Source organism: Lactuca virosa, chromosome 4 (genome assembly GCF_052849685.1).
Source record: "Lactuca virosa cultivar CGN04683 chromosome 4, Lactuca_virosa_CGN04683_v6, whole genome shotgun sequence".
Classification (NCBI taxonomy): Eukaryota; Viridiplantae; Streptophyta; class Magnoliopsida; order Asterales; family Asteraceae; genus Lactuca; species Lactuca virosa.
The window spans coordinates 121,544,407-121,554,519 of record NC_136429.1 but is presented as its reverse complement, the minus strand read 5'-3'; positions in this window follow the sequence as shown (position 1 = coordinate 121,554,519).

Below are 10,113 nucleotides of genomic sequence, written 5' to 3'. Positions count from 1 at the left end.
GTGTTGAGTTGACGAGTAAGCGCATCATATGCTTCAGAAGTAGGGGCTTGAGCAACGAGATGAACGAACAAATGATCAAGAACGGCTAACATCTCATCAAAATTTCGATTCGGAACGTCAACAATGTTCCAAGTGGGTCGAAGGAGTTTGATGAGGACTTGTTGAATTATGAGATTCATCTCATCCTTCTTCTTGATTTCCTTCTCCAGCCTTTGAATTTGCTTCTCATGACGAACATGGGTCTGCTTGATAAGATCATTGGTATCAGAAACCAAGTCATCATGGACATTGAGCATCATGGTGATCGTATCAAGGTAGTGATCAACCGAGGCATCATATTTAGCTTCAACTTCTTCCATGGAGTGCTTGAGCCGAAGTGAGATTAGTTGATCTAACTGAGCTTCTCTTTCAGCAGTGGAAGGTCCGGACTGAGTAGATAGGGACTAGAGAATGGCATCTAACTTGGAGTTCAGTCCGGACACTTTTGTGTCAATCTTGGTGTTGAGCTCAGCCACAGAAGCTTCAAGAGTGGTTACCTTCTTCTTAGTGTCTGAAACATTGGTTTGGATATCCAATAGAGCAAACGGATCAATATGATTTCCGGCTGAGGATCCGTTGTCGAAACTGGAAGGTTGAGGATTGTGTTTCGGAGAGTCCGGAGTGATTGGAGTGATAGAAGGCCCGATTTTGTTGGTGGCATCATCATGAAGCTTTTGTGTTGATTCGGATTCATGCTGAGTAGAGGAAGAGGAACCGAAATCAAATGATGGCTTGGACAAATATGGCTTAAGATGAAGTTAAGCTGAGGAAAACATGTTAGTATCAGCAATGTGTGCAGCATCATTTGTCAGAATCACTTCTTCGAATATTTCATCATCTGAAGCTTGAGGATTGGAAGCAAGAGGAGCAGGCTGTGGAGTTTCTCCGGATGTGAATTCAAGATCATCAAGCTCATCAGAGGGAGAAACATAGTGAAGGTTGCTTTGAATGGCTCGATTCCGCATGGAGATGAGAGTGGCTTCGACTTGGGCTCTTGTAAGTTCCGGATGCCTGGAGTGTTCCCTGTTTACAAAATCTTCCCATAAAGGATCATTAACTCCTGGTCGCCCTGTACCCTTTCCGGGTATCAGACCAGTTGTGGCATCGGAGGTTGGAGGGACAACTCCAGCCTCGGAATGCTTAGGGTCCGAAACAGGGGTTCCGGAGTGTGTGCGTGATGAAAAAAGTAGGATATCAAATTCGACACGTGGGTGTGTTCCAGGGGGCAAGGAACTTTGTTCAACACCAGCAACACCTTTTTGGGAAGGTGAGGGTGGATTATGTGCAGACTCCCCGTGAGTGTGTGTTTGTGATTTTGAAACATCGAGGAGTACCTCAGATGAGTGGATGGGAGGGGTGTTCGGACGGCCAGAGTCAGCCGGAATGTCATGGGTATCTTCCTGTGGAGAGGAAAAGATGACTTTGGTTCTCTTTTGAGGCTTTGACTTAGTAGGAGAAGTTTTCCGCTTGGAGGACTTCTTGGTCTTCTTTGGTTCGGATGATGTTGGCTTGGCCACTTCCTGAATGGGCTCAATGGGGACTTGGGTAGACTGTGTTGGGTCGAACACAGTCGAAGTCTCCAAATGTCTTTCTAGATGAACAGAATAGGAAAGGATGAGGTCCAACATATGTTGAGGTAACCTCCGGACAGGACCAAAAGAAGATTGGTCTAGAATTCTATATGATTTAACAGTCTTCAAAGAAATGCATACCTCCGGAGGAATCGTAGCAACAAGAATAGGTTCCTTAAGTTCCTTGAAGAGTTGCTGAATCGTCAGAGCCCAGAACCTAGGGCTTGAAATCTCATTCTCCTTCTTCTTGATGGCAAACTTGCAGAAGTCTTGCCATAACACTTCCGGAAGGTCAACCGCATTGTCGCGTCCGGAATAGATGCTGTAGACCACATACAGCCAGTCCTTGCTGAGATTATCCGTACCGCCATGCTTTCCGGATAGTCCTCGAATGATAAGATGTATCAGCACGGTCCAGAGTCCTGAAACGGCTGATTTCTTGAAGTCCTTTGCCTTGCAGTCCTGATTATACCCAATGGGATTCAAGAAAAGTTGGAATTCTTCGGCAGTTGGTTCTTGAACTTTGAAACCTATGGGGTTTTCTTTTACACTGATCGCTTTAAGGAATGTGGATTTGTAGATGGGTACTATTCTGTCGCCAAGGATTTTCGTTTCCAACACACCGTCTTCTTCTTTGATTCCGGTAAAGGCTCTGTGAAGATGATGGAGTGGAAGAGGTGGTTCAGGGACATTTATGAGAGGGATGGAGATGGGATGGTTTTCAATGAACTCAATCATAACTCTAATGGATTCATCTTAATCCATAGGGTTTAGTGAAAACAACTGGGTTGTATCCTTGAGAAAGGGTTCAGGCGATGTAGACGATAATGATCCCTTGGAGGGTTTCTTTTTTGAAATCGATTTCTTGGGAGTAGAGGCAGTTTGAGCATTTTTCAGTGAAGAAGATTGGGAAGCCATTGTTATAGAGAGATGAATGCTCGAAGAACACGATGAACACATAGAGAATTTGTAGTTGGAGGGTTTGAGCGCGTAAAGAGGAAATAGGGGGGTTTTGATGGGTATATATAGGTAAGGGAAACGGGTCGGGTTAAGGATGGTAATGATGAGGGTCTGAATTTCAACCGGGTTGCATTAAATGAATAACCGCTTTTGGGTGTGGAGTTGACATGGGAAGGGAAAGGTAGGGTTGTTTTGTAGCTTGAAATAGAAACCTAAACGACGATTAGATGGTTGATTTTGGAGACGTGCAGTCGTGGCACAATAAACAAGGAAGATTGGATAAGGATCCTCACAAAGTAACCGTTGCAGCAGAAAACGTTTCGCCTTAGAAACCTTTGGTATTTCGGATGATCGATTCCGGACAGTGTAAGATCTGGAGGATAAAGAGTTGGGCTCCAGAACATGGTCTTTTGATGGCATGGTGAGGTAGGGAACCTAGGAAAGGCTAGGGATTGCTTCGGTGGGTTTTGTTGCGCTGGTTAGTGAGTGTTTGATGTATGGATTTTAGAAGGTGTCTTAGAGGAATCAGAAGGATTCTCGAGGAAAGTATGGATAGGTGTGGAAGGTAGTATTGGGCCCGTTCTACTGAAAGTACAGGATCTATACTCGAATCGGGGAGAGTCTTGGAGAATCTAAGAAGCCTGTGGGATGAGGATTCTTGGGTATATTTGGATCTTCTGCATGTTGTTTTCGGTATGGTGTTGAGCACTCAGGAATGGGATTCAGATTTTGGTTCCGGCTCAGTAGCGGGTACTGAGTCGATCGATGCACGGTCGCGGGAGTTCATCTCACCGGAGATTACTCGTGGTATTTTGGAATGGACCTTAGTGATCTTTGGTTCAATAAAGGAAGGGATTTTGGAGCTCTTGGATGGTTGTCTTGGGGCCCATCGGTCCGAGATTGTAGCAGTGTAGTTGGGGGCTCATCTGGAGCCCAAAGATTATGGATCCATTGAATCCTTCAAGAAGGAGGATCCTATTGCTAGTTCTCGTCTTTTGGGATCGGAGTTGGGTTATGCACCATGTCCCCAGGAGGGTCGACTCCATGATTGGATTCCGTAGAGGATTCGCGAGCCTCACGCGAGCAGTTACCCAACATCATTGATAGAAAGGTTGCCAGGTTCGAACATCGGACCTCGACTGTTCAGGCGGTTAATAGGGTGGTCGGGGTAGCCCAGGAGGAAGAGGTTAGGATTCCAGTAGATGCTTCTACCGGTATGTTATCTTTTGATTTCTTATAATTATTGTTAGAATTTTTAATTCTTTGGAAATTGTTTCGGGCTGGGTACGCATCATCTCTGGGTTGGTTCTCTACTATTGTCTGGGTAATATTATCAAGGATTGTCCTATGCCATTCTGCATGCCAGGAATTTGTAATGGGTCGTATCTTGCTGAGAGGGTTTCAGCGTGTTCGGTTGCTGTTCTGGGTCTTTGTTGGAATCAATTCAGGGGTATTGATTGAAGGGTCTATGATCGGATTAGCTGGTTGTTTCTCCAATGAAGACAGGGTTCAGTCGTGTTAGCATCTGTTCTGGTATGATCATAAATTATCAATGGAAGAACCTTTGGTATCAATCACTATCATTGCTAGGGGAGGAGCGGTAGCATGAAGATGTTGGTGTCAGTTGCATGAGTTGTTTGGCCATTATAAGTCTCAGGGGAGTTTTATATTCGCATGGGTTGTAGATGGTTAGAATTCAATGATTCTTTGAGGATGGAAGTTGGGGTGAAGATTCGCCAGTTCAGAGCAAGGGTTATAGTTTTTAGTCTTCAGCATAAGAACTTAAGGATTTGGTGTGGTATCATGGAAACCATTTCGGGTTATATGGATGTTGGGATCTCTGGGAGTATCTGTCTGAATTTCAGGAGCTGGACGACCATTGATTTGGCTAGTAATGGAACGCTAGTATTGTTTGGCACATGGTCATAGGTGTTTCATGCTATATGAGGTTCATGGGTTGGGAATTCATCGGATTTAAGAGGCGAGAGAGATTCGTCGAATCCAAGTGGGGGAGAATCAATCAGGATTTCATGGAGTTAGGAAGGGTGTGTAACTAGGGCAAGTTTCACATCCTAGCCAGGAGGAGAGACGACCCAAGTGGCCGTTTAGACTGAGGTTGTGTAAGTAGGAGTTAAGGAAACTTCCAACCGCTGGTAGGCGTCTCCTTTATTATGCATAACAGGCTTGTGGCTGAGTCCAGGTTGAGGGCTTTTGAATTCAAAGTATGAACCGAACTCCTGATTGGATGCAGTCGGATGTAGGTTTCGGCTCAGGTTGAGTGGGCTCATGATGGTTTGGGTGTGGTAAGGCCATGGCTGGTAACCATGGGTGGTTTGAAGTGTTGTAAAACTGTGATGGGATCGTAGCATTCACAAGTTCATGGTAGACTATCGTGGGAGGTGGTTATGAGCGTAAAGGGGAATCAGTTCGTGCCTTGGGCACGCCGACCAGGATTGTCGAGGAGTATTTCTTTGTTTTAGGTTGAGGGTCATTGGGGTCTGAGGCGGAGTTGGGCCTGTATAGCTCTTGATGGGTGGGACCCATGGGCGAGGCCGCTCCGTGGTATATTTGGGTGGGACCCGTGGGCGAGGCCCGTGTAATTATGGCAATACAGGTTGGACCTAGTAGAGACCGTTCGGTCCAGGTTTTGGATCTTGAGTGGAAAGATTTAGTGGATGGTCAGTGTGTGACGCGAAGGGGTTTATAGGCTGGGTAACCTTGTTATTTGGACTCTAGGGAACCTAGTGGTTGGACCAGGTGCGAGACTGGTAGTCTCGGCGAAGGTTTGGGAACCTTATTATTTCGGTCTAGTGAGGGGTTATCGCGAACGAGAAGGTTTCAGGTGTAATGCAAGAGCAAATCCATGGATCTCGGGTCATGAGTTGAGTATCGGGTTGGTTTTTGGGTGAGATCTCGAGTTGGGAATCACGAGTGTCTTGTGCAGGATTTTCTTTTTCAGTGGTATAAGGCTTGGTGCATCTATATGCTGAGGGCATCAATCAAACGGTTCAAGGGTAATGAATGGATTCAGTTTTGATGATAGATCAGACTCTAGTGATTGTGTCTTGGATTGGTTCTATTTGTGAAGGGCATCAAGATAATTCAAGGCAATATTATTGATTTGGAACGCATGTGTGGAGTGGGTTGTTATTCAGAGGAGATGTTAGGTCACTTGCAGTTGGGATTGGATAATATCAGAGTAAATGATTTGATCCTGTTGCGCAACTCTCGTCTGAGTCTAATCGTTACACGGATGAGTCTCTTACTCGAAGAATTATCTAAGCCTTCTGTTAAGTATAAGTGTCATGTAGGGATAATTGGTCTATAAGTATGTTTTCTAATGGGAACCTCATGTTATCAGAAGTTGCGCAGTCAGGTGGGTGATAAATGGAATGAATTTAGTAATGGTTCAAGATGGGCGGTCTGTCAGAGAGACAGACCATCTCGAGGCTTCAGATTTCAGATTGAGTAGATGTGGTTATGTTGCAAGCGATTATTTTCAGGTGGAGAAAGGATTCGTTTATCTTCGGGTTGGAAAGCCCTGTGAGGGTTGATTTGAGTTACCCTGGGGATGGATGGGGTATGCTTGAGGTTATGACCGTGTTGCTCAGGTTGTTGGGCGTGTCGGGAATGGTAAGGAATGATTTCGAGGACAAAATCTAATTTAATTGGGAGAGAGTTGTAACGCCCTGTTTCGAATCATTTCCCATTTTGGGGTGGTGATCAGGTATTGGGTATTAGAAGGCTTAGGACCCTTGAAGAATTGAGTTTTGGGCTTATTTGAAGGTGGATGATGTAGTTTGAATGATCCGGGTATTCGATTTGTGTTTTAGAGTCAAAGGGTATTTCAGTAATTTGGCAGCTCGGGCTTTTATGGAAATTAGAGGTTTGTTCGGGAAACGGTAAGGCATGCATGGGTTGATTAGAGAGTTGAGCTTCTCGTTACCTTTTTATGGATATAAGGATCGTCAGAATCGGATTTATAACGAAGAAGTTATGGCCTTCGGAGTCCTTTAGGGTTTGAAGGGAAACCCTAATACGCGGGGCGTACCTAGGGAGTACGCGCAACATACTAATGTGAAGGGAGTTACACTAGGCATAATGTTGTGTATGCTTAGCGTATTCGGAAGGTCTGATCGGGGTTGCGAGACCTTGTACATTGGGCGTACGAGGAGTACGCGGTGCGTACGAGGGGAAAGGAAAAACCCTAATTTTTTTTATGTGTAGCCTATATAAACTCATTAAGTCTTTAGGGCTGGCCTCTTAACCAACCACCAAGTCCCTAAAACCCTAGAAATCGCCCCTAAGCCTCCATGGTTGTTATTTTGAGCTCATGATGTGCATTTTGGTGTTTTTGAGTCCAAGAAGATGGAGCTTGGTGCAAGGTTTTGGATCAAGGAGGTGCTTGTGGATCTTAAGTATGTGCTTCATTTCTAGCTTGTTTGAGGAAAAAAGCTTTGATCTTGTTCATTATTGGCTTAGATCTATGTTGTGTAAGTTTTGGTCCCTTTTTGGCCCTAATAATGAGATCTAGTGGTTTGGTACCACTTATGGAGCTACGAGTTACCACTCTTGGTGTTTCTAAGGTTCTAAATGCATAAAGTTGTCTCCTTTAGTGTTTGGAATCCCCCATGCATGAATTGGTGTCTATTTGGTGAAAGTTTGATGCATTATCTTGAAGATTGGTTCTTTTAGGGCATGCAAAGTCACCAAGCAGTGGCTTTATGGTTCTAGACACTTGTGTGGACTCAGATCTATGTTTTGGACTTCTGGACTTAAGAATTAAGAGCTTAATGTCGAAACTGGCTTAATGGACGAGTACGCTGAGCATACAAGTCTGTACGCGCAGCGTACAAGCCAAATTGCATGTACGCTTAGCATACAACTGAGTACGCCCATCGTACTCAGTCAGGAGGGTTTTTGTATTTTGGGCTTCAAGTTTGGGCTTTCTTTTGGGATTGGGTGTTTGAGTTATTATTGGGCCATCTAAGTACAACTGTTTTGGATTAGGAAAACTGGTTAGGCTTTAGGGTAAGGCCCATGCAAGGGGTTTGGGCCCAATTTGGAAAATTAGGTCCTAATTGGGCCTTGGTTGATTATTTGGCTTTTGGGCTTTTCAGATGGTGAGTTTGGGCCTTGTTCTTGGACCAAGCTAGGTTAGGAGGAAAATGGTCTTTTTACCCCGAGTATGGATTATGGTTATGGATTGGAACCCAATTGTTAATTCAGTGTTCTTTTGATATTGACAGTTCGGGGATCTGTCAGTCGGCAACCAAGGATCGTCGGTGTGATTCGGCAGTGTGAGGTGAGTCTCCTCACTGGGCTAAGATGGTCGAAGGCACCAATGTCGGCCCATGGTTTTTATATTAGAATGCTAGATGTCTGCGTAACTCTTGCATGCGTTATGAGATGATATGCTTACCGGGAAAGGTCCGATGCCAGGCGGGCCCTGATGAGTATATTGCAGCTTTACGTGGTATTTTACCCTTGGGAGGCTAGATCTAGAGTTTGGAACATTATTTCTGCTTAGAATCGTCGAAATGGGAATTGGTCTAGAGGGACTCAACGAGTGCATGAGCCAACTCGACAAGTCAGCAAGGGTTTTCCTGATAGTCTGAACGCGCTACAACTCGGAGAGTTGGTGAGACAACTCAACGAGTTGAGTTGGAGTTTTCCCGATTTTCTGAGGACAGGGGGAGATCGACGAGTAACATAGGTGCACTTGCCGAGTTCGGTCAACATGGACTGTTGACTCAAGTGTTGACTTCCGTTGACTTTTAAGGTTTGGTCAATTGTGGACTTTGGAGACCATGGAGGGGTAAAATGGTCTTTTCACCCTTTTGAGACCTAGTAGAAGAGTTAGCTTGGTGGTTATTACAAATTTCTTATTAGAGATAATTATGTTATGTAGGTGGAGTCTACACTATTTGTGGGGTACTAGATATATTTGCTTACTCGCGAGGTGAGTCTTCGCACTATACTTACCTGAGTGGTAATGTTGTGTGACCGGAGGGTCTTATTTGAGTTATCGAACGGAGGGTCCTATGTGCTTATATTGAGTTATGTGATATTATGAATCTTATCTTTGTGATATATGCTATATTATTCTGTGCGTTACTGAGATAGGACCGGAGGGTCCAAACCGAGTTGTGAGACCGGAGGGTGTTCACTGAGATACAGGACTGGAAGGTCCGACCCGAGCTGTGAGACCGGAGGGTCTTCACTGAGACACATGATCGGAGGGTCCACACTGAGCCGTGAGACCGAAGGGTCCTCACCGAGACGCATGACCGGAGGGTCCATGCCGAGCTATAGCCATGATAGGCTTATTATTTGTGTTTGTGGTATTTTGGGGAACTCACTAAGCTTTGTGCTTACAATGTTGTGTGATATGTGTTTTAGGTACTTCTCAGGATCATGGGAAGGCGCCGACTTGATTATATACACTTGTTGCAGATTATGTTGTGGACTCTGGGATTATCAGTTGTTTTTTTGACTTGTGTTTGACATTTGATACATTGTGGTTTTGGGAACATGTGACATTGAGTTTTTATGTCATTTAAAAATGAAAAATTTGTTTGAAAATTTACGATGCTACAGTATTTTAAAACTTTAAAACACACCCTTATACTATTATAGCATTAAAAGTTTAATTTATATATATGTATAAGAATAAGTCAGTCTTACCGTTAGTAGGCCTCATTCACGAGTTGGTCTATAAGGGGTGTTCAAGGAAGCGGCCTGTAAAATGACTGCCATTGGGTATACACTCTTACCCACCGCACCCTTGACTAGTGGAGGGTCGTTAGCCGAACGGGTATGATAGGACACTAAGATCTCATTAAAATAATAACGAAAATACAAAGTAACTAAACCTTTTATTAATTCCCAAATCTTAGTTACTTTAGGAAAATGTGAATTTGATGCTAATCCATGAAATTGCACATTGGACCTTATTGGTCAGTTAGTGGAGCGTGTGTGGTTAACCGGCACGCTAATGTGGAATAATGAAGGATGGCAATGGGTTTATCGTAAATTTTTGTTGATCAATGGAGCGTGTGTGGTTAACTGGCACATTGATTAGATGATTAATGACATCGAGAGCACCAAGCTAATTTGCATGGTTATTCATACCTTGTTTGTGATCCTCGGTATCCCAGCCACAAACTTGAAGGGCATAATCGAGATTAAACATGCCATTGAAAAGTTCAATGCATCTCAAAAGATCTAGGAATTTCATTTAAAAACCTAATTCGTTTAAAATTTTGTTTTCGTGGTGGAATTGGTAAATCGTCATTTACCTACCGAAAAATAGTTTACAATTAGATTACGGCATCCCTCTTCAGAATTGTGAATTATTGTTGGGTCCTATCCTTAGTATTTCATTTGGGTGATATGCTAAGGATTAAATCAACTAACTTGAATTTCTCCCTTGTTGATGTCTAGTTCTGAGAACTGTGGTCTTTCTTATCCTTTTGGAAAAGGCTTTCTTCATGCAGATTATATTCAACATGACGATCGAGGTGAAAGATCAATCCCTTTT